The sequence below is a fragment of the Protopterus annectens genome, chromosome 9.part0, assembly GCF_019279795.1.
Source record: "Protopterus annectens isolate FY-2018-M chromosome 9.part0, PAN1.0, whole genome shotgun sequence".
Taxonomy (NCBI): domain Eukaryota; kingdom Metazoa; phylum Chordata; order Ceratodontiformes; family Protopteridae; genus Protopterus; species Protopterus annectens.
Window position 1 is genome coordinate 126,271,692 of NC_056743.1, and position 20,234 is coordinate 126,291,925.

Below are 20,234 nucleotides of genomic sequence, written 5' to 3' on the forward strand. Positions count from 1 at the left end.
GGTTTAGTGGTGGAGCCACAAAACATTGATGGCTGAAGACATGTATGATCAACATGCCTATTGATTTGTTTATCTACCCTTTCAGGTGAAACCTGAGGTGGTATTTGTACTGCTAGGGGGAAATAATTTTTTTCATGTAGAGTTTGAGATTGTTATAATGCTGGGGTTGGGGTATATGTCCTTTCCCCATTATTGTGCAGTCTTGGAGTAAGTATATTTAATTAGTGAGAGGCGGGAGGGGTTGCAGCCACATGCGAGTTGTAAGGGGGCTTGCACCGTTGCAAAAATGTTTTTTGTTTGTATGGTAGAGATTTTATGTAGTTGGAAATATTGGTGTCAGTATTATTTTATTCACTATTTTAGGCTGACCTTTTTTCATTTCAACTTTCTAGGTTTAGATTCTTTTAAGTAGTCACACACATAAAGATATATACACATACATATACACTAAGTCCAAAGAAACACTTGAGGCAGGACAGTATAAAAACACACTTTCATAAATTAAGGCAAGTCAAAACCATAACCCATTTACCTTTCCAATTTCAAACAATATTGTTCTAGTACCTTAGATTATATCTACTCAGATTTCTCAGTCTACTCAGCCCCTCCTGGATACTGTCTTTTTGTAAAACGTCAGTCCAAGGCTGCTGGCCTCTCCCAGGCCCAATTTCCTGCTCTGTAAAGAAGTCCTTCCAAAGGTACACTCCACAGCTTATCCCTGACTGTACTCTCATTCTGTGCTTTCAGATCTTACTTTAAGTGAATTAACTTCCTGCTTGGTGCTTTCAGACAAACTCCTTAAATACCACCTTGATTATTAATTAATCCCTTCTTATCTAGTGAAATGCTGTGAGAATATTCCCGCACTCCATGTTGCAATATTCATTCTAAGTATTAAAAGAAACTTACACACTCTCCATAACTAAAATGCTAATTTAGAAACAATTTCTAGATAGTGCTCGCGCACGCACACACATACACACATGCATGCACACAATCATGTAATGGATATGAATCTGTTTCAGCTCTTTCTCCTTACAGAGGACTCTTGTTTTACTCCCTCTTTCTGTTAATGCTTCTTCCGGAATTATATCAGTTGCCAAGTCTCTGTTAGTAGTAATGTCTTCTAGAATCTGTGATACCATCACTATTAGTGTATGCACAATTCAAGTGATGCTTTCAGTAAGTTGTCAGTAGACAAAGTGCATACAGTGCTATTTTTATTTGTTCACTGGAATGGATGGCATGTTTTATGGCTGAAGTGCCCTGTCCTTGGGCCAGCCTACCTACACAGTTACATAGCTTTAGTAGGCAGACATTCTGGCATGCTTTATGACCAAATATGTTGACTTTAAACATCTGTGCAGCTGCTCTCGGATACTGATACTACGTCAAACTTTCATCAGTCAGTGTTACTTGAATATGGCATATTGGAAGAACTTGTCAGGCTGTGCCACAGAGGGTTTCTTGCCTGATAATGTCTTTAAGGATTCATACTTCGGTGGCGGGGTGGGTTTCCTGATACAGTTTTTGTTGTCCTCCTCACATTCTTGTATTCTCACACTTCTTGCCACCTGCATATATCCTTAACCCCTTTTCCCATTTTGCATATGGGGTAGGGGTGTTGCTTCAGCAGCGACAATCATCTCGAGTCGAGGTTTACACCATGGGTGGCTAGCCCTGCTGTGGTAGTTCATTCTTACCACTCACTTGCACACACTCACACTTACGGCTAGTTTAGAGTGTCCAATCCACCTACTGCATGTCTTTGGAATGTGGAAGGAAACCAGAGCACCCAGAGGAAGCCCATGTGGTGGCAGGGAGAACATGCAGACTCCACACAGAAGGCACCCCAGCAGAGAATCGAACCGGAGAACCTCTTGCTGTGAGGTGGCAATGCTAACCCCTGCGGCCACTTGTATACCTAGACATATATATTTTTATACATATAACAAAAAAATGCATGCATTTTTCTCACCATTGCTGTCTATGTTTGGAGTTCTGCTTTCCAACTAAGGGTTAAGGGCTGCTTTGGCTAAGAGAAACAGCAAACCACCATTTTGCCATCTGCTGAGGCTGTACCGGGTGACTGGTTCCTGAGGCAGCCTGAGATAAAAAGAAACGTGAAAACACAGAAGTAGAAGTACTTCTGTCTGTATTGTGGACATAGTGAGACTGCATGAGCCAAGAATATATCGAACTCTACAAGCCAATTCTCAACTGTTCTTGATTTTGCCTCAGATTTTTTCCTTGCCCTTTGTAAAATGTTTAATTTATCTGGTAAATATGTGAGGATTACATTTCATCAATAATGCCAAGCATTATTGAGTTTCATACTTGCTGTTTAGAAATTGCATGTTAGTGCAAAGCCAGTTCTATTAATTTAAGTGAAGTCCACAAAAAGCAAAATAAAACCAAGCAGAATTTATTAAAGAAAATCAGCTCAGCAAGAGCTTTTGTCTCCTTATCTGGGACTTCTTCCGACTGAATAACACAAGGTTAACACATTTAAATACATAAATACTCATATGGAAAATGCCCATTTTCAAGTGCATTAATGTTTTAACCCTTTCGTCTTCAGATAAAGAGCAAAATCTTCCCTGTTCAATCCTGGTGGATAGCAAGCATTTAATTTTACCTGCCACAGATGTTCACACCACCCCAATTTATCGTCAGCATTAAGCAGTTTGTCAAACAGGTGCATCTCATCCAAAACCATAAACTTGTAGTCTACCTTGCATTTACTAGTCTTATAGTGTTTGCCAAGTGCATTTTTTCATCCCCCATTGAATTGCATACTTGTGCTCATATATTCATTTATAATTCTATAGTGGTACAACCTACATAAAAAGACACGCAGGACCTACAAATTAAGTATATCACAAATTTTGATTTGTAAGTAAAGTGCCCCTTAATTTTAATATTACAGTCATTAATACTATATTCTACTATACTAATGAACAGATAATCACAAAAGTTACAGTAATAACATTTTAACATACTTGGCTTTGTGCATTTAGCTCTGGGCATATTTAACTTAGATTGAAAATAATTCTTAAAGCTCTTGCCCCCCTTTTGTACAAACACCGGGTACTCCCCATCAACCTTGTTTACTTCCAGACAACTTTTTAAAATTTTCCATTTGTTATTATATTTTTTTATAGCTTTGTCATTAACACAGTTAGTTACTGGTGTAGACACCCTGTAGTTGACCTTGTGTTTTATAGCTATACAATTTCCATCTTTTCTCAAATTAATACACCGGTGAATTTTTCTGTCACTAACTTGGTGGGGTAACCTCTACTTACAAATGTATTACATAAAACCAACACTTTCATTCAAAAAAATCTTGATATTTTACCGCCAGTCTGTTAGCTCTCATAAGTTGCCCCCTCATGATATAGATATATATATATATATATATATATATATATATATTTTTTTGGTGCATACTCTTATAATCTTCACATGCATTGTTTTGAACATCCTTCTTAAATATTTTGGTTATTGATTTTTCATTCTCCTTGAACACTGTTACATCTCAATAATTAATATTATCCAAGCTGTATTCAGATGTAAATTTCAAAAAAGAATTGATATTAGTCAGGTAAGTTAGAAAATCACTCAGTGTGTCTGTACTCCTCCAAATTATAAACACACCAATAAAATGTTTAAATAATATAATACTGTTTGCATATATACTTTCAAAAATGTTTGTCCTTTCCATCCATGCAAGAAAGTATTGGCATAACTGGGAGCTGTAGCAGCCCCCATTGCCACCCTATTAATCTGGCAAATTATTTTACCAATGAATTAAAAAAAAAATGTAGCTCAATATTACATCCAATATTTCCATGAAAAGACACACAGTATTACTAGAAAACAATTTGGAACCAATTAATTCCATCCTAACTGCTTACATACCTTCATCATTAGCTACAACCCTGTACAATGATTTTATTTCAAGGGTAACCAACAAATCTGTCTACCATTGTACTATCTGTCTTGGCCTTGAAGTGAAATGTGTCTCTTATAACAACTGTTAAGATGCTGGTCTACAAAAATTGCCATAGCCTCAGTTTTACCTTTGTTACTGGCAATTATGCATCGGTGTGTGTGTGTGTGTGTGTGTGTGTGTGTGTGTGTGTGTGTGTGTGTGTGGGGGGGGGCAAATTCTTATGCACTTTAGGTAAACTGAAAATTCTGCTGAATTTCAGATGGTCAACCATTACATATTTCTTGACATTTTCTGTTATTCTATCACTACAAAACCAATCTTCTATCAAGAAACCAATAAATGAATATGCTTTTTTTAACTTACAAATGGGAGACAGATTTGTAAGTTACCATCTGACAGCATTTCATGCATTTTAGTGTCATACATTTTTCTGTCTAGTACCACTAGTGCATTGCCTTTAAAAGTTTTAGACAATAAAACACACTTCTTTTTCAGACTTGTTATAGTACCTAGCAACAAGTGTCTTGTTAAATAATTCTATAATTTGCAATTCAGTGTTAATCAGAAACATTTCCAGTTCGTTTTCCAAAGGTGGATTATACACACTGGGTTTATGAAGCAAACATTCATTTTTAGTTTCAGATTTATACAGGAACTTAAAAATTCAACTTTCTAATATAATCCCTCAGCCAGTTAATTATATTTCATTTATTAGTCCTTTTGGCAGGAACAAAGTTCCAGCACTTGCTCAAAACTTAACATGCTTCATTATATAAAACAAATGATGATATATTTACAATTTTAAAAGAATTGTCAACAGTACCTAATGTCTGTTTTGATAATTCTTCCATCCCTTCCATTTTTCTCTTCTGAAAATCTCTGTTCCTCGGTACATTTGAAGAAACTGCTACCTCTTCCTAGGTTCTGTTCAACATTCCTGCTTGCCGATTCACCTGCACTGGCTGAAAAACCTGAGCATTGTTAGAATTAAAGTTTGCTTCGTTCTTCTCTCTTCCTGGAATGTTTATAGGCAGACTACTCATCTGTGCAGTATTCCTTGCCTGTCGTTGAGCTATATTCTCTGACCTAAGTATGCCATTCTCCCCCACTGTCATTTAAAACACCAGTTTCATTTCCTGAATCTTACTCCACTTCCTTCCCTTTTTCTAACCTCTGCCCTGGTTCAAAATTTGGATAGGCCACACCCCCTTCAAACTCAGGCTGGTCTCTTTTGAATTTTTTTTGTTTTTTCTCTTTTTGGGTAACTCATTTTCATTAATAAGTTTATCCTGAACCAGGCAGAATTTGGTATCAAAATTATCACTGGTGGTGTTATCTTTTAAAGAGAAAAAGGTGAAGGGTCATACTGGGGTAAGCCTTAGCAATTGATGGGAAATGGAGCTACTGAGATAAGAATAAACAAGGCAAACTATGGATGCACAGATATTGGGGCAGAGGTGGTTGGAAGTGTAAGTACAGCAAGGGAAACCTATGCAAATATCTAAATATTTTATTTGAAATACAGAACCAGGATGAACTAGGTGTGTACAACATTAGGAAAAATCAATCTAGGATCCTCCGTCCTCATCTTCACTGTAAGTGAAAATACAGATGTGATTTCTCTGTTTGGCAGAATGAACCCATATAAAAGTCACTTTACCAGACTAGCTGGGTAACATTCAAAAGAAAATGTTTATGCCTCTGGTAGATCTTTCCTGAGCACCCTGTTAAAGAATGAAAAAAAAAATGTATGTACATTTGCTTTCTTTTGAAAGTAGGGTCACTGGACTCCATCTTCTTTATGTTTTGAATTTCCTTTATTTCTTCGTATATTGTAGTCCAGACGTCTTTGCTGGGTGGCCTGAAAGGACTGTTGAAAAGAAGATGGATAATTTCTTTGATATCAAGGAATAGAATATAAAACAAATAATTTACTTCCTTATGTTAACTTATCCCTTAATTCCAGTTTCTTTAATATTTCTGCAGAATAATTGTCAAACAAAACATCTCATTCCAGAGGGGCATTAAGCAACTGAGCTTTATAATCATTATGCAAATTGTGTAACCTTAACAACACAATCTGATGTTGTCAGCTTCATTTCCATTAACCTATGGGTCTCGGTTCTGACCCTCAGAATCGACCGGCCACTGTCCAAGCTTGAGATTCCAGGCTTGAGCTCCTCCCTTCAACCAATAATGCCCAATTCCCCCACACTACCTCAGATCTCGTTTGCTGCATGTTTGTTCAGCAGTGAGGTTCCTGGGTTCTGACCTCCTCCATTAATTCCTGAAGTGTGAGTCACTTTTAAAACTTTTTAAACTTTTTTGTACTATCTTCTTCTTCTACCTCTCTACCTTTACTGTTAGTTGTTTCTTCTGCCTTTTATTGCTCTTTTTATTGGGTTTCTAGTGCCATAATCCCTTTCCATTCTTTCTAGTAAAAAAAAATAAATTAATCTCTTTTTTTGCCTATCCTGTCCTTTTCTTTCTTTTCTCTGTGGCTGACCAGAAACCACTTCCTGTGGGCATAAGATCCCACTGGCTGATGCCAACAGGGCATGCGTTTACTGCCTTGGGCCTGCACATCTGGACTGCCACTGTGAACTGTGCAAGGAGTTTCACCCCAGGGCCCTGGCAGATAGGAGGAGCAAGCTTATCATCAAGGGCTTGCTCTCTCCATCTTCCTCTTCTAGCATCCCTTCCACTTCAGAGGCTCAACCCCCCCCCCCTCAAAAGCCCCAGAAGGCCTGGGAGAGCAGGAAGCACTTGTCCAAGAGGTCCTCCTCAGACACACCTAAGAAGGCTCCAAGAGTCTCAGAGCCATCCCACTCTGATCCAGGATCCTCAGCTCCAATCTTCTGTCCTCCTCCCCGATGATCCTCCATGGCTTCGGGACCAGGTGCTACTTCTGTGGCTGTCCCAATGTCCCAATGTCCATTTCAGACCCAAACTCGGTGCTGATGGAACTGTTCAGGAGGTCTCCCTCCCGCTCGCCCAGGAGGTCTCCAAGACCCACCTCTTTTACTTCCTCCAGGTTTTCCCGGAGCCTTACTTCTAAGGATGTGGGCAGACTGATGAGGCAGTTCCTTGAGGCGCAGACCCAGATGGGGCTTGTCTCTGCTCCGTCTGGATCCGTGAGTGTTTCCCCATTCTGACCAGTAGCTCCTTCTCCGACCCACTATCCGGTGTCAGAGCCCTTGGTTCTGTTGGTCTCTGGTGCCAGGGGGTCAGAGCCGATTGAGATTCCTTCTTCGCCTCTGACTGTTTTCTTGACCTGTTCAACCCCAGCTGGTTCAGTTCCAAGTATGTCTCGGAGCAGTAGTGTCAAGATCGGCTCTGGGGGTTGATGTCGACTCTGAAGTTTTCGGAGTTGTCTCTGTCCTTCAGGATGTTGGCCTTTGACAGCTCAGCCCTGACTCCCCCTTTGGAGCAGGAGGCTCGGCCGCCCTAGGAGACATCTGCTTTGATGGCTTCTGCCCAGAGGGAGCTGCTTTCAGAGAGTCGGAACCCCTCTGCCTTCGAAGTGGTGAAAAGGGTTCTCTCCCACCCTGGGAGAGCCTTGGTGCGCACCTCCTTGGAACCTAGCCTCTTTGCTTTGGTGCCTGAGGCCTCAAATCTGCCACATGGACAGCTGGGCCCAGAAAGCCTCCACAGTCTTCCTTCTGCAGATCCCTGAGAGCCTTCTAACACCCCCCTGGAGCATCCCACTGAGGAGGTCTCCAGGAAGAGGTTGTGTAAGAGGAGGCACATGGATTCCCCTGAGGAATCCCTCACCACTGGCACCAATTTTGAGGAAGGAGAAGGGTCCCCCAGGTCGCCACCTGACAAATGTCTCCTTTGGAGACATTCTAGAAATCCTACGTCAGAGAGGTGGCTGGACTGCCCAAAATCCTTCCCTGGAGGAATTGGTTCTGTGGGAGGCTTTCGTGTCCAGCCCATCTACCACTTGGGTTTCCCCCTGCTGATGCCCTTATCGAGCTTGTGTTCCTTTCATGCCCTAGATATGGTAGAATTGATCCCCAAGCAGGCAGATAAGATTTTGACTACCACTTTGGACAAGACTTATTGGACCAAGGTTATCCTGGTAGATGCTATGGTTGTTGCAGCAGCTACCAATAAGGAGCTCACACAAGAGAGTTCTTCTGTCCACACTCTGAACAGAGAATTGCAAGCAGTGGACAGATTTGGGAAAAGAGTTTATGCTTCCATGTTTACCTTGAAGGCATTGAACTATCTATCGCATTTTATGAGGCTACAAAGGGATCTGGTGAAGGAACTTTCTAGCTCATCCCCTGAGTCCATGTCTCTGGTGGAACAGAAGACCTTTTCCTTCAGACTGCCGACCTTCTAATCACTGGCTAATACATCCATGAGGCTAATATCCCACACCACATAGGGCACCTCAAGTGCAGCCGGTTCCACCATTGCCATAAGACGCCATGCTTGGATGAGGTTGTGTGACATAGCAGAGTCCTTCAAACAGTTCTTTATCATCGCCCTTTTGATAACTCCACCTTGTTTGAACCTAGAGTTTGTGACACACTCTGCCACAGCGAAAAGGATGGAAAGACCCTGTCTGCATCAGGATCCATTATTCTACTCCCCCCCCCCCCCAAAGATCCTTTTCTAAGAACCAGCATGGGAGTAAAAAGACGTGATTTCGTAAATCCCAGGGTCCTCTTCAGGACATGCAGGGAGATCCCCCTCCCCCAGGGGCAGAGGGGGGAACAAATAAAATGGAAGATGCTGCCCACGCAGCCAAGGGGGTCTGCTAAACTAAGGGTCACTAGAATCTTTCTCGGATCAACCTTTCCAGTGCTCCTGAAAGGTTACCCGGCTGTCTTCCTCTGGATGCAGCTGAGGGGGTGCTTCTCCTTGCAACTAGCAGCCTGAAAAGCCATCACAAATGATCGCTGGGTGCTAAGGATTGCATCCAGGGGACACTACATTCGCTTTTTAGAATCTCACAAACAAAGAAATTGCCTACTTGGTATTCCACCCAGTCAAAGGGAGGATGTGGCTTTTGAAATAGAAAAACTACTAAGCAAAAGAGTCATCCAGAAGCCCCCCCCCCCCATCAAGTCGAATTGGGTGTTTACTCCAAGGTTCTTTTTAGTGCCCAACAAATAGGGGACTTATAGACGATACTGTACTTGACCATCTTGAACAAGTTGGTGAAGCACACAAAGTTCAGGATGGTCATGATGTAGTCCATCTTACCTCTTGTGAAGATGAACGATTGGATATGCTCTGTAGACCTGAAGGACACATACTACCACATAAAAATGGACAGACACTCCAGGCAATATCTATGTTTCAGAATGGGAGACAGTCACTACCAATTCAGATCACTCCCATTTGGCCTCACCACAGACATCAGGGTGTAAAACAAATATTTGACAGTGGTGGCAGGGCACCTCAGGCCGCAAGGTTTCCAGATTTTTCCTTATCTAGACGACTGGCTCCTGACTGCGTCAACCAGGGATCTACTGATCCAGGCCAGGCATTACTTTTTATTTCTGGTCCCTCTTCTAGGAATCACAATCATTATCCAGAAGTCTCAGCTGCAGCCAGCTCATGTTATAGATTTTATTGGAGTGCATCTGTACACAAGAGTATCTCAAGCCTTTCTAACTATAGAGAGAATTACGAATTTAAGACTTCAGTTCAGACAGATTTTGGCCATCCCAACTTCTCTGGCCAGCTTGATTCTCAGAATATTGGGCAACATGGCAGCCACTATAATTCTTCTACTTACTGCTCGCCTACATATGTGGATCCTGCAATAGATGTGAGAGGTCCATTGGTCTCTTCACAGGAATCCATTGAGTTTCCCCATCAAACTCTCCCAAGTATGCAAGGATTCACTACTTTGGTGGCTTCACTCTGCAGACGTTTCTCAAGGGCAGCCATTAATCCTTCCTTCCCCAAATGCCACGGTAACCACGGATGCCTCCCGGATGGGGTGGGGGGCATTATCTGGGTTGGATGGTTCAAGGGACGTAGACGCCTCAGGAGACCAACTTGCATATCAACATACTGGAGATGAGGGTGGTTCTTTTAGCATTGCAAGATCTTCACAGTCTTCTGCCTCTGGGGACTATTGGTGTTTTTTCTCTACGAACTATGTCTTATTTATCGACTATTGCAATACAAACAGACAATATGTCTGTGGTGTGGTACATCAACAAATGGAGGGAACCAGGCCCTACCACCTATGTTAGGAAGTAGTGAGGGTTTGGCAGCGGGCAGATCCTACCAACCACTTTCTGATATCAATGCACATTCCAGGAGAGTCCAGCATATTAGCAGACAGGCTTAGCCAGGTGTTACTCTTGCCACATGAGTGGTCTTTAAATCCATCCAAGGCAAAACTGATCTTCTGGAAATGGGGTCAGCATTGCTGCGATCTGTTTGCATCCCCTCTCAACAACAAATGCATTAGGTACTTTACCTTGATCTCCCCCTCAGGGACAGTCACCCAGAAATGCTGTAGTCCATACTTGGCTTCCCGGTCTGCTCTATGCCTTCCGTCCTCTGCCATTAACTCCCAGGTTTCTTATGGAAGGATCCCAGGTTGAATAGTAAGGTAATCCTCATTGCCCCCTTCTGGCCTAGTCAAACCTGGTTCACCTTTCGTTGGTCTCATCTGATATGCCTGCCGTTGAGGTTGAAGCCGATTCCGGATCTTCTTTCCCATCCGTCAAGGCATCCCCACCCAGACCTCCAATGTTTGAAGCTAACCGCATGGTTTCTCCAGTTCCGATGATGGCAAGATGTCCTAGGCTTTTTTCCCCTGTCCAAAGGATTCTGATCTCATCCCTTAGCTCTTCAATCCATTTGGCGCAGCAGAAGCAGGTAGACCCCTTTATAACAACTATTGCAGTTGTTTTAATTTTTTGGCATCTCTCTTTCATGATGGTACTAGCTATTCTGCCGTCAAGGCTTAGCTTGCAGCTATTTCCAGTTTTCATTTAGACTCTTTCTCCCGGCATCATCAAAACTTTGTAAAGCCTTCCTTAGAGGTACCTTTTTGCTTCATCCACCGATCAAAGACCCTACCCCTTCATGGGACGTGACTATGGTTCTGCAAGCATTGGTTCCTCCTCCTTTTGAGCCAGTGGCTACAGTTGACTTAAAATTTCTGTCTTGTTAGACCCTTTTTCTAGTGGCTATCACCTCTGAAAAAAGAGTATCTGAACTTCAAGCTCTTTCTTCTAAATTACCCTATTTAATTTTTCACAAAGGCAGGATAACTTTATGTATGAATCCATCCTTTTTGCCCAAGGTAGCCAGGAAGGGGAGCATTAATCAGTCTCTTTTAATCTTCCCATCTTTGTCCCTAACTATCAGAATAAAGGAGAGTACACCTGTCATCTGCTGAACATCCATAGGCAATTGTGTTTCTATTTAGACAGAATCAGATCCTTCGAGAAGTCTGAGCAGTTGTTTGTATCTTATGCTAAGGGAAAGAGAGGAAAATCCATTATCCAAGGTCAGTCTGTCTAGATGGTTGAGAGACTGTATTTCCTTTGTATATTCAGCCAGAAACATACCCTTGCCAGGTCCTGTTGAATCTCATTCTACAAGGTCCATGGTGACTTCTCAGGCTTACTGGTCCAGGGTTACGATTGAAGATATTTGTGCTTTAGCTACCTGGTTATATCCTCAAATGTTAGTCTCGCTTTGTAAGTTGGCTAATATATCCAGAAGCAGAAGTGCCTTTGCCTCTGCCATACTCCAGAATATCCTTCCGTGAGAGCCATCCTGGGTTTTTCGGTAGCTGGGGACTCTGTCCCATAGGTTAACGGAAATGAAGATGACAGCATCAGATAAAGAAATTATGTCTTACCATAATGTTCTGTCTGTGTTCTCCATCTTCATTTTCATTATCCATCCCCCCCTCTTTGGGAGACCTAGTGGAACTTTCTAAGGAACCTTTGTTCCTTTGGGTTCAGCTTTTGATTCTTTCTTTCAGGGTTTTGAATGACTGGTCTTTGTATAGGATAAAACATTTTTGGTCTCTATACTTGGGGCAAACTCATTCTGAGGTAGTATGGGCAGCAGGGCATTATGGGTAGAGGGGAGGAGCTCAAGTCTGGAATCTCAAGCTTGGAGAGCCACCACTTAGATCCAAGAGTCAGAACCAAAACCCACAGGTTAATGAAAATGAAGATGGACAATACAGATGGACCATTATGGTAAAACATAACTTCTCTGCCTTACAGTGCCAGTGGCAGCTGCCCTGGACATAGCATTTACTGTACCTTAAGCTCACTCAGTAGTACATAGTTACCTGTTAAGCAGAGTTTAACATTTCTAACATGAAACATTTAAACTCAGAGTTTGGAAATGAAACTAATGTTTGTTTCATGTTAAAAAAAAAAGGTAATACTCGGATGTGGGGTCTGACAAGTAATAGCTATAAAAGCCTTAGGGAGGGATGTATAGTCCTTTTTTCCAAAATTATCAAGGGACTGACTTTCAGTGTCATTCGGCAGAGGGTTAGAAGAATAAGAAGAAAAGGCCTTGGAAGCTCAGTCCCTTCCGTAGTAATAATAGCAGAGTCTGTAACAGAGTTTCTGTAAAGGAAGTTTTGTGTGCAGGCACCCTGTAAAACCTGTCAGGCATCTTAGGGGCAGGGGGTTGGGAATCATGATATTTTAGAATATGTTAAGGGAAGTTGTCATTCAACCTCTTATCTCAAGTATTGGGGTGCTTGCAGATTGTAGAGTAATCAGGAGTAAAGGCCACAACTGGGACACTTTTATGTTGTCAATAGGCGGTTTATATATAGTAGCTTGCATTTTCTTAAGAACAGAAAAAGAATAAGAAATACTTCACTATCTGCTAGAATTTTTAAACGCTGCCCTCACCTGCTCTGTCACAGACTTTATAACAACTGATAAAAGTGAACTCTTACAGTGATGGCTGTTAGGGAAAATGTATTTCTTTTTCTTTGTTGAGAAATATGATGTTGTAGCGTGTCTTATATTAGCATCTAGATGGCAGGCAAGTATAATCTAAATCGCAGTTCTTACTGTGAAATGAAAGATTTTCTTATTTTATTTTCACGCTGAATGTTCATATGAGTTACTGTGTGCTGCCCTGCAGGGATTTCTCTGTTGAAAATGTGCTGAAAAACTGCACATGGGGAATAATTGGGTAAATCTTTCTGGTTTATTTCCAGCTCCTTCGTGATACCTTCTTAAACCTTTGTTGAGGAGTATTTTCAATGTTTATCACACTTGGGCACTTTCAAAAGAAACCAGTGTTGCTTCTTGCAGAGTGATCTACAAGATGGAAGAATGTGTGTGTGTGTGTGTGTGTGTGTGTGTGTGTGTGTGTGTGTGTGTGTGTGTGTGTGTGTGTGTGTAGATATATATATATATATATATATATATATATATATATATATATATATATATATATATATATATATATATATACACGTGTGTGTGTATACATATATACTCTACGTATGTATGTGTATATATATATATATATATATATATATATATATATATATATATAGAATACATACACACACATATTTTTGTATTATGCTATTTCTTTTTATACCATGTCGGTAAGAAGCTCTTCCCAGAAGCTGGAAAATGCATGATTCTCACCATAAGGATCATTTTTGCTGGATTCAGATATCTGATAGTAACTGTCTGCCAAGGGTAAACATTGTTTTCCATCCACAGTTCAACAATTGGACACCCTGCTCCCAACATGGGAAAATGCAGTTTTAAAAGGTGGTCACTAGAGGGCAGCCCAACTAATAAAAAGTGCAACCCACGTGCGTAATTACCCCTGTTCATTTTTTGTCACCTGAAGAAATAAACAGTTCAGTTGCCTCAGTGTCATTGTATTACTTAGGCCTTGTTTTTCCTCAGTAGTCTTGGTGTTTTATTCAAGGAGTTCCCTGATTCAGTCTGAGTACATCTTATCTGATTTGTTTAAGGATAAATGATGTTCCCTGAGAAAATCAAGATCAAATGCTGTAGTGGCTATGAAAAGGATATCTGCAGCACATTGTTTTTTCTTTAGGAGTAAGATATTAGATACTATGCTAAATTAACAGCTTATAACAATAATAATTTTAAAATAAAGACTAGCTAAGAATGTTAAAATTATAGGGTTGTTTTTACTTCTTCCCTTTTCTCGTTTTATCTGTAATGTCTATAGTGAAACTCTGAAATTAAAGAAACATGAAAGTCTCACTTGAATGCATACATTAAAAAATAATAATAAAAAATTCTATCAAGCTCATTGCATCTGTTGAGGAATATGCCATAGATACTTCTGATCTGTTTTCCACTCCCTTGCCTGATGTTGGAATTCAGGTTTATTTATTTACACCTTAGGTTGAAGCCATCTAGTTTTACTCTACCAAGAGAAGTCAGGAGATGAGAGGTTATACTTTCACAGGAGACCGTTTTCTGTGATAAAGGAATATGCTGTTAGGCTGGAACAGTATGTGTTGTGGTGGAAAGTGAGATATAAAAAATCAGTGTTCTGAAGCTGTTGTGGCAATGTGGGAGGACTTGGATAGTTAAAATCAAATAGTGAATATAAGGATAGTAGGGTTGGCTAAAGGAGCAGAAGACTAGAACCCATAACTTTCTTAGGATGCTGACTTAAGGAAACCATGGTTATAGTCCTTTACCTCGATTGTCACGCAGATAAACACTCGGTAAATCATGGCACATTATAGTCAAACATCATAGCTAAGGTGTGAGGAGTGGCTGGCTGATGTGGCAGGGTTTGCATAGAAAAGGCTTTACTGTGACAGAGATACATGTAAAAATACAGGAGGATTTGTTGCCAAAACAAATGGCACCTACATTATGGAATACTAGACAGGAAGGGACAACCATTGCGGTTGGTTTAGCCTGCTTCACTCATAGTTTTATAGAAAGGCCAGTCTTACTGAGCTGCAGCATTGCCAGGGAATATGCATAATTACTTGATGATTATGGGATGAGATGGAAACGGTGGCTGCTGCCAGGGATTGCCCTCAACTTAAAAAAGTCATCCCTTGTAACAACCCACAAATTAGTATTATTGGGATGGCTTCTGGACACCTCTCTAACTCTCTTTTTTTCCTCCGGAAAACAATGCAAGCCTATTGTCATCAGCATGCCGACAGTCTTTATGTCAGACATCTTCAACTGCAAGAGAATTTCTAATAATTCTATTGTTCATGGCCTCTTCTATTATTATGATAACTCTTGCCAGCCTACACATGAGAAAAAATCACGTTTGATCCACTATTATTTTCCAATTCCTTATCCCAGTTTTGTAAAAGAACTTCTTTGTTGGGCTAATCAAGTCCTTTGCATCCCAATTGTCTCTTTCTCTCCTCCCAACCTATCTCATACAGTGGCCATTGATACTTTGGACTTCACCTGGAGCGTTGTGTCTCAGGTTATAAAGGTGCCAAGAGTTTGGAACCCACAAATGCAGCACAAACACATCACTTTGGAGGAAATTATGGCACTGATAAATGTCCTAAAAGAGCTGAATCAGTTGTAGTTTCCAGGAGTCCATTTGGTGGTGATAAACAACACCAGTTTGGTATGGTATATAAACAAACAAGGAGGAATAAGATATTTTGCCCCCTTTCCATATTAGCCATAATAGGCAGGCACATAACATATTTCTTCATAGCTTTATAGGTACTTACTGCACTATTGATCTCTGATAATCTTAAGAAACTTGGCCTTATATTCCCATGGTAGTTTTTAACCTTTGTACTTTGAAGACAAACAACCCAGACATAGGCTGAACAAGGATATGTTGGGGCATATATATGGCAGGTTATATCTCATAAGTGCAGAACGTAGTAGCAGACTCATTGATCAAACATCTCAGAGATAGTCCACCATTGGGTAGCCCCACAAATACAACTATTTGTTACCTTCAGTTTAAAGAGACAGTTAAAACTGTTTTGCTCCAGGACATTTTGCATAGAGGCCTGAAAGATGGATGCATTTGAAATCCCCTGGACAGGGATATATCTTTATGCCGCACCCTCCCCCCTTGGGTTTCCCCCTGCCGATGCCCTTATTGAGCTAGTGCTGACTAGGGCATGAAAGGAGCTAGATATGGTAGAGTCAATCCCCAAGCAGGCAGATACGATTTTGAGTGCCACTTTGGACAAGACTTTTTGGACCAAGGTTATCCTGGTACATGCTATGGTTGTTGCAGCAGCTACCAATAAGGAGTTCACACAAGAGAGTTCTTCTGTTCACATTCTGAACAGAGAATTGCAAGCAGTGGACAGATTTAGGAAAAGAGTTTGTGCTTCTTCTATGTTTACCTTGAGGGTATTGAACTATCTGTCGCATTTTACGAGGCTACAAAGGGATCTGGTGAAGGAACTTTCTAGCTCATCCCCTGGGTCCATGTCTGTGGAGGAACAGAAGACCTTTTCCTCCAGACTGCCCACCTTCTAATCGCTGGCTAATATGTCCATGAGGCTGATATCCCACACTACAGAGGGCACCTCAAGGGCAGCCGGTTCCGCCATTGCCATAAGGCGCCATGCTTGGATGAGGCTGTATGACATTGCGGAGTCCTTCAAACAGTTCTTTATCATTGCCTCCTTTGATAGCTCCACCTTGTTTGAACCTACAGTTTGTGACACGCTCTCCCACAGTGAAAAGGATGGAAAGACCCTGCCTGCATCAGGATCCATTTTTCTACCCACCAAAAATCCTTTTCTGAGAACCAGAATGGGAGTAAAAAGATGTGATTTTGTAAGTCCCAGGGTCCTTTTCGGGAGATGCAGGGAGATTTTTCCCCCAGGGGCAGAGGGGGGGGGGCAGCTAGAATGGAAGATGCTGCTCACGCAACCAAGGGGATCTGCAAAACTAAGGGTCACTAGAATCTTTCTCGGATCAACCTTTCCAGCTCCCCTGAAAGGTTGCCAGGCGACCTTCCTGTGGATGCAGCTGATGGTTTAATTCTCCTTGCAACTAGCAGCCTGATAAGCCATCACAAATGATCTCTGGATGCTAAGGATCGCATCCAGGGGATACTACATTCGCTTTTTAGAATCTCCCAAACAAAGAAATTGCCTATTTGATGTTCCACCCAGTCAAAGGGAGGATGTGGCCTTAGAAATAGAAAAACTACTAAGCAATAGAGTCATCCAGAAGCCCCCCCCCCCCATCAAGTCGAATTGGGTGTTTACTCCAGGGTTCTTTTTAGTGCCCAACAAATAGGGGACTTATGAACGATTCTGGACTTGACCATCTTGAACATGTCGGTGAAGCACACAAAGTTCAGGATGGTCATGATGTAGTCCATCTTACCTCTTGTGAAGATGAACGATTGGATGTTCTCTGTAGACCTGAAGGACACGTACTACCACATAAAAATGGACAGACACTCCAGGCAATAGTTATGTTTCAGACTAGGAGACAGTCACTACCAATTCAGATCACTCCCATTTGGCCTCACAACAGACACCAGGGTGTAAACCAAATATTTGACAGTGGTGGCGGCGCACCTCAGGCCGCAAGGTTTCCAGATTTTTCCTTATCTGGACGACTGGCTCCTGACTGCGTCAACCAAGCATCTACTGATCCAGGCCAGGAATTACTTTTTATATCTGGCCCCTCTTCTAGGAATCACAATCAATATCCAGAAGTCTCAGCTGCAGCCAGTTCATGCTATAGATTTTATTGGAGTGCATCTGTACACAAGGGTATCTCAAGCCTTTCTAACTACGGAGAGAATTACGAATTTAAGACTTCAGGTCAGACAGATTCTGGCCATCCCATCTTCTCTGGCCAGCTTGATTCTCAGAGTATTGGGCAACATGGTGGCCTCTATAATTCTTCTATTTACTGTGCACCTACACGTGTGGATCCTGCAAATAGACGTGAGAGGTCCAGTGGTCTCTTCACAGGAATCCGTTGAGTTTCCTATCAAACTCTCCCGAGTATGCAAGGATTCACTGCTTTGATGGCTTCATTCTGTAGACTTTTCTCAAGGGCAGCCATTAATCCTTCCTCCCCCAAATGCCACGGTGACCACGGATGCCTCCCAGATAGGGTGGGGGGACATTATCTGGGTTGGATTGTTCAAGGGACATGGACGCCTCAGGAGACCAACTTGCATATCAATGTACTGGTGATGAGGGTGGTTCTTTTAGCATTGCAAGATCTTCACAGCCTTCTGCCTCTGGGGACTATTGTAATACAAACAGGCAATATGTCTGTGGTGTGGTACAGCAACAAATGGAGGGAACCAGGCCCTATCCCCTATGTTAGGAAGTAGTGAGGGTGTGGCAGTGGGCAGACCCTAACAACCACTTTCTGATATCAATGCACATTCCAGGAGAGTCCATCATATTAGCAAGACACTAGCCAAGTGTTTCTCTTGCCACGATTGGTCTTTAAATCCATCCATGGTAAAACTGATCTTCTGAAAATGGGGTCTACATTGCTGCAATCTGTTTGCATCCCCTCTCAACAACAAATGCATTAGGTACTTTGCCTTGATCTCCCCCTCAGGGACAGTCACTCAGAGATGCTCTAGTCCATACTTGGCTTCCCGGTCTGCTCTATGCCTTCCTTCCTCTGCCATTAATTCCCAAGTTTTTTACGGAAGGCTCCCAGGTTGAAGAGCAAGGTAATCCTCATTGCCCCCTTCTGGCCCAGACAAACCTGGTTCAGCTTTCTTTGGTCTCATCGGATATGCCTGCCATTGAGGTTGAAGCCGATTCCGGATCTTCTTTCCCACCCATCAGGGCATCCCTACCCAGACCTTCAAAGTTTGAAGCTAACCGCATGGTTTCTCCAGTTCCAATGATGGCAAGATGTCTCAGGCTTTTTTCCCTTGTTCAAAGGATTCTGATCTCATCCCTTAGCTCTTCAACCCATTTGGTGCAGCAGAAGAAGGTAGACCCCTTTACGGCACCTAATGTGGTTGTTTTGATTTTTTGGCATTTCTTTTTTATGATGGCACTAGCTTTTCTGCCATCAAGGCTTAGCTTGAAGCTATTTCCAGTTTTCATTTTGGACTCTCTCCCCCGGCATCATCAAAACTTTGTAAAGCCTTCCTTCGAGGTACCTTTTTGCTTCATCCACTGATCAAAGACCCTACCCCTCCGTGGGACTTAACTATGGTTCTGCAAGCTTTGGTTCCTCCTCCTATTGAGCCAGTGGCTACAGCTGACTTAAAATTTCTGTCTTGGAAGACTCTTTATCTAGTGTCTATCACCTCCGAAAAAAGAGTATCTGAACTTCAAGCTCTTTCATCTAAATTACCCTACTTAATTTTTCACATACAGGATAAATTTATGTATGAATCCATCCTTTTTGCCCAAGGTAGCCAGGAAGGAGAACATTAATCAGTCTCTTTTAATCTTCCTATTTTTGTCCCTAACTATCAGAATAAAGGAGTACACCCGTCATCTGCTGAACACTCATACGCAATTGTGTTTCTATTTAGACAGAATCAGATCCTTCGAGAAGTCTGAGCAGTTGTTTGTATCTTATGCTAAGGGAAAGAGAGGAAAATCCATTATCCAAGGTCAGTCTGTCTAGATGGTTGAGAGACTGTATTTCCTTTGTATATTCAGCCAGAAACATACCCTTGCCAGGTCCTGTTAAAGCTCATTCTACAAGGTCCATGGTGACTTCTCAGGCTTACTGGTCCAGGGTTACGATTGAAGATATTTGTGCTTTAGCTACCTGGTTATATCCTCAAACGTTAGTCTCGCTTTGTAAGTTGGCTATTATATCCAGAAGCAGAAGTGCCTTTGCCTCTGCCATACTCCAGAATATCCTTCTGTGAGAGCCACCCGGGGTTTTTCGGTAGCTGGGGACTGTGTCTCACAGGTTAACGGAAATGAAGATGACAGCATCAGATAAAGAAATTATGTCTTACCATAATGTTCTGTCTGTGTTCTCCATCTTCATTTTCATTATCCATCCCTCCCCTCTTTGGAAGACCTAGTGGAACTTTCTAAGGAACCTTTGTTCCTTTGGGTTCAGCTTTTGATTCTTTCTCTCAGGGTTTGGAATGACTGGTCTTTGTATAGGATAAAAAATTTTTGGTCTCTATACTTGGGGCAAACTCAGTCTGAGGTAGTATGGGGAGCAGGGCATTATGGGTAGAGGGGAGGAGCTCAAGTCTGGAATGTCAAGCTTGGAGAGCCACCACTTAGATCCAAGAGTCAGAACCAAAACCCACAGGTTAATGAAAATGAAGATGGACAATACAGATGGACCATTATGGTAAAACATAACTT

At 41.8% G+C, this 20,234-nt stretch overlaps 2 protein-coding genes across 3 annotated transcripts in view; one reads left to right on the forward strand and one right to left on the reverse strand.

Annotated features, from left to right (window-relative positions):
- LOC122811078 (APAF1 interacting protein) overlaps positions 1 to 5,073 on the reverse strand; it is a 791,984-nt gene extending 786,911 nt beyond the window's left edge. The window contains exon 1 of the mRNA XM_044082644.1: positions 4,782 to 5,073. The gene's annotated coding sequence lies outside the window, so the exon portion shown is untranslated. The remainder of the gene's footprint in view (positions 1 to 4,781) is intronic.
- The window catches only part of PDHX (pyruvate dehydrogenase complex component X), a 1,629,376-nt gene that overhangs the window by 187,331 nt on the left and 1,421,811 nt on the right, over positions 1 to 20,234 (forward strand). The window lies entirely within an intron of this gene.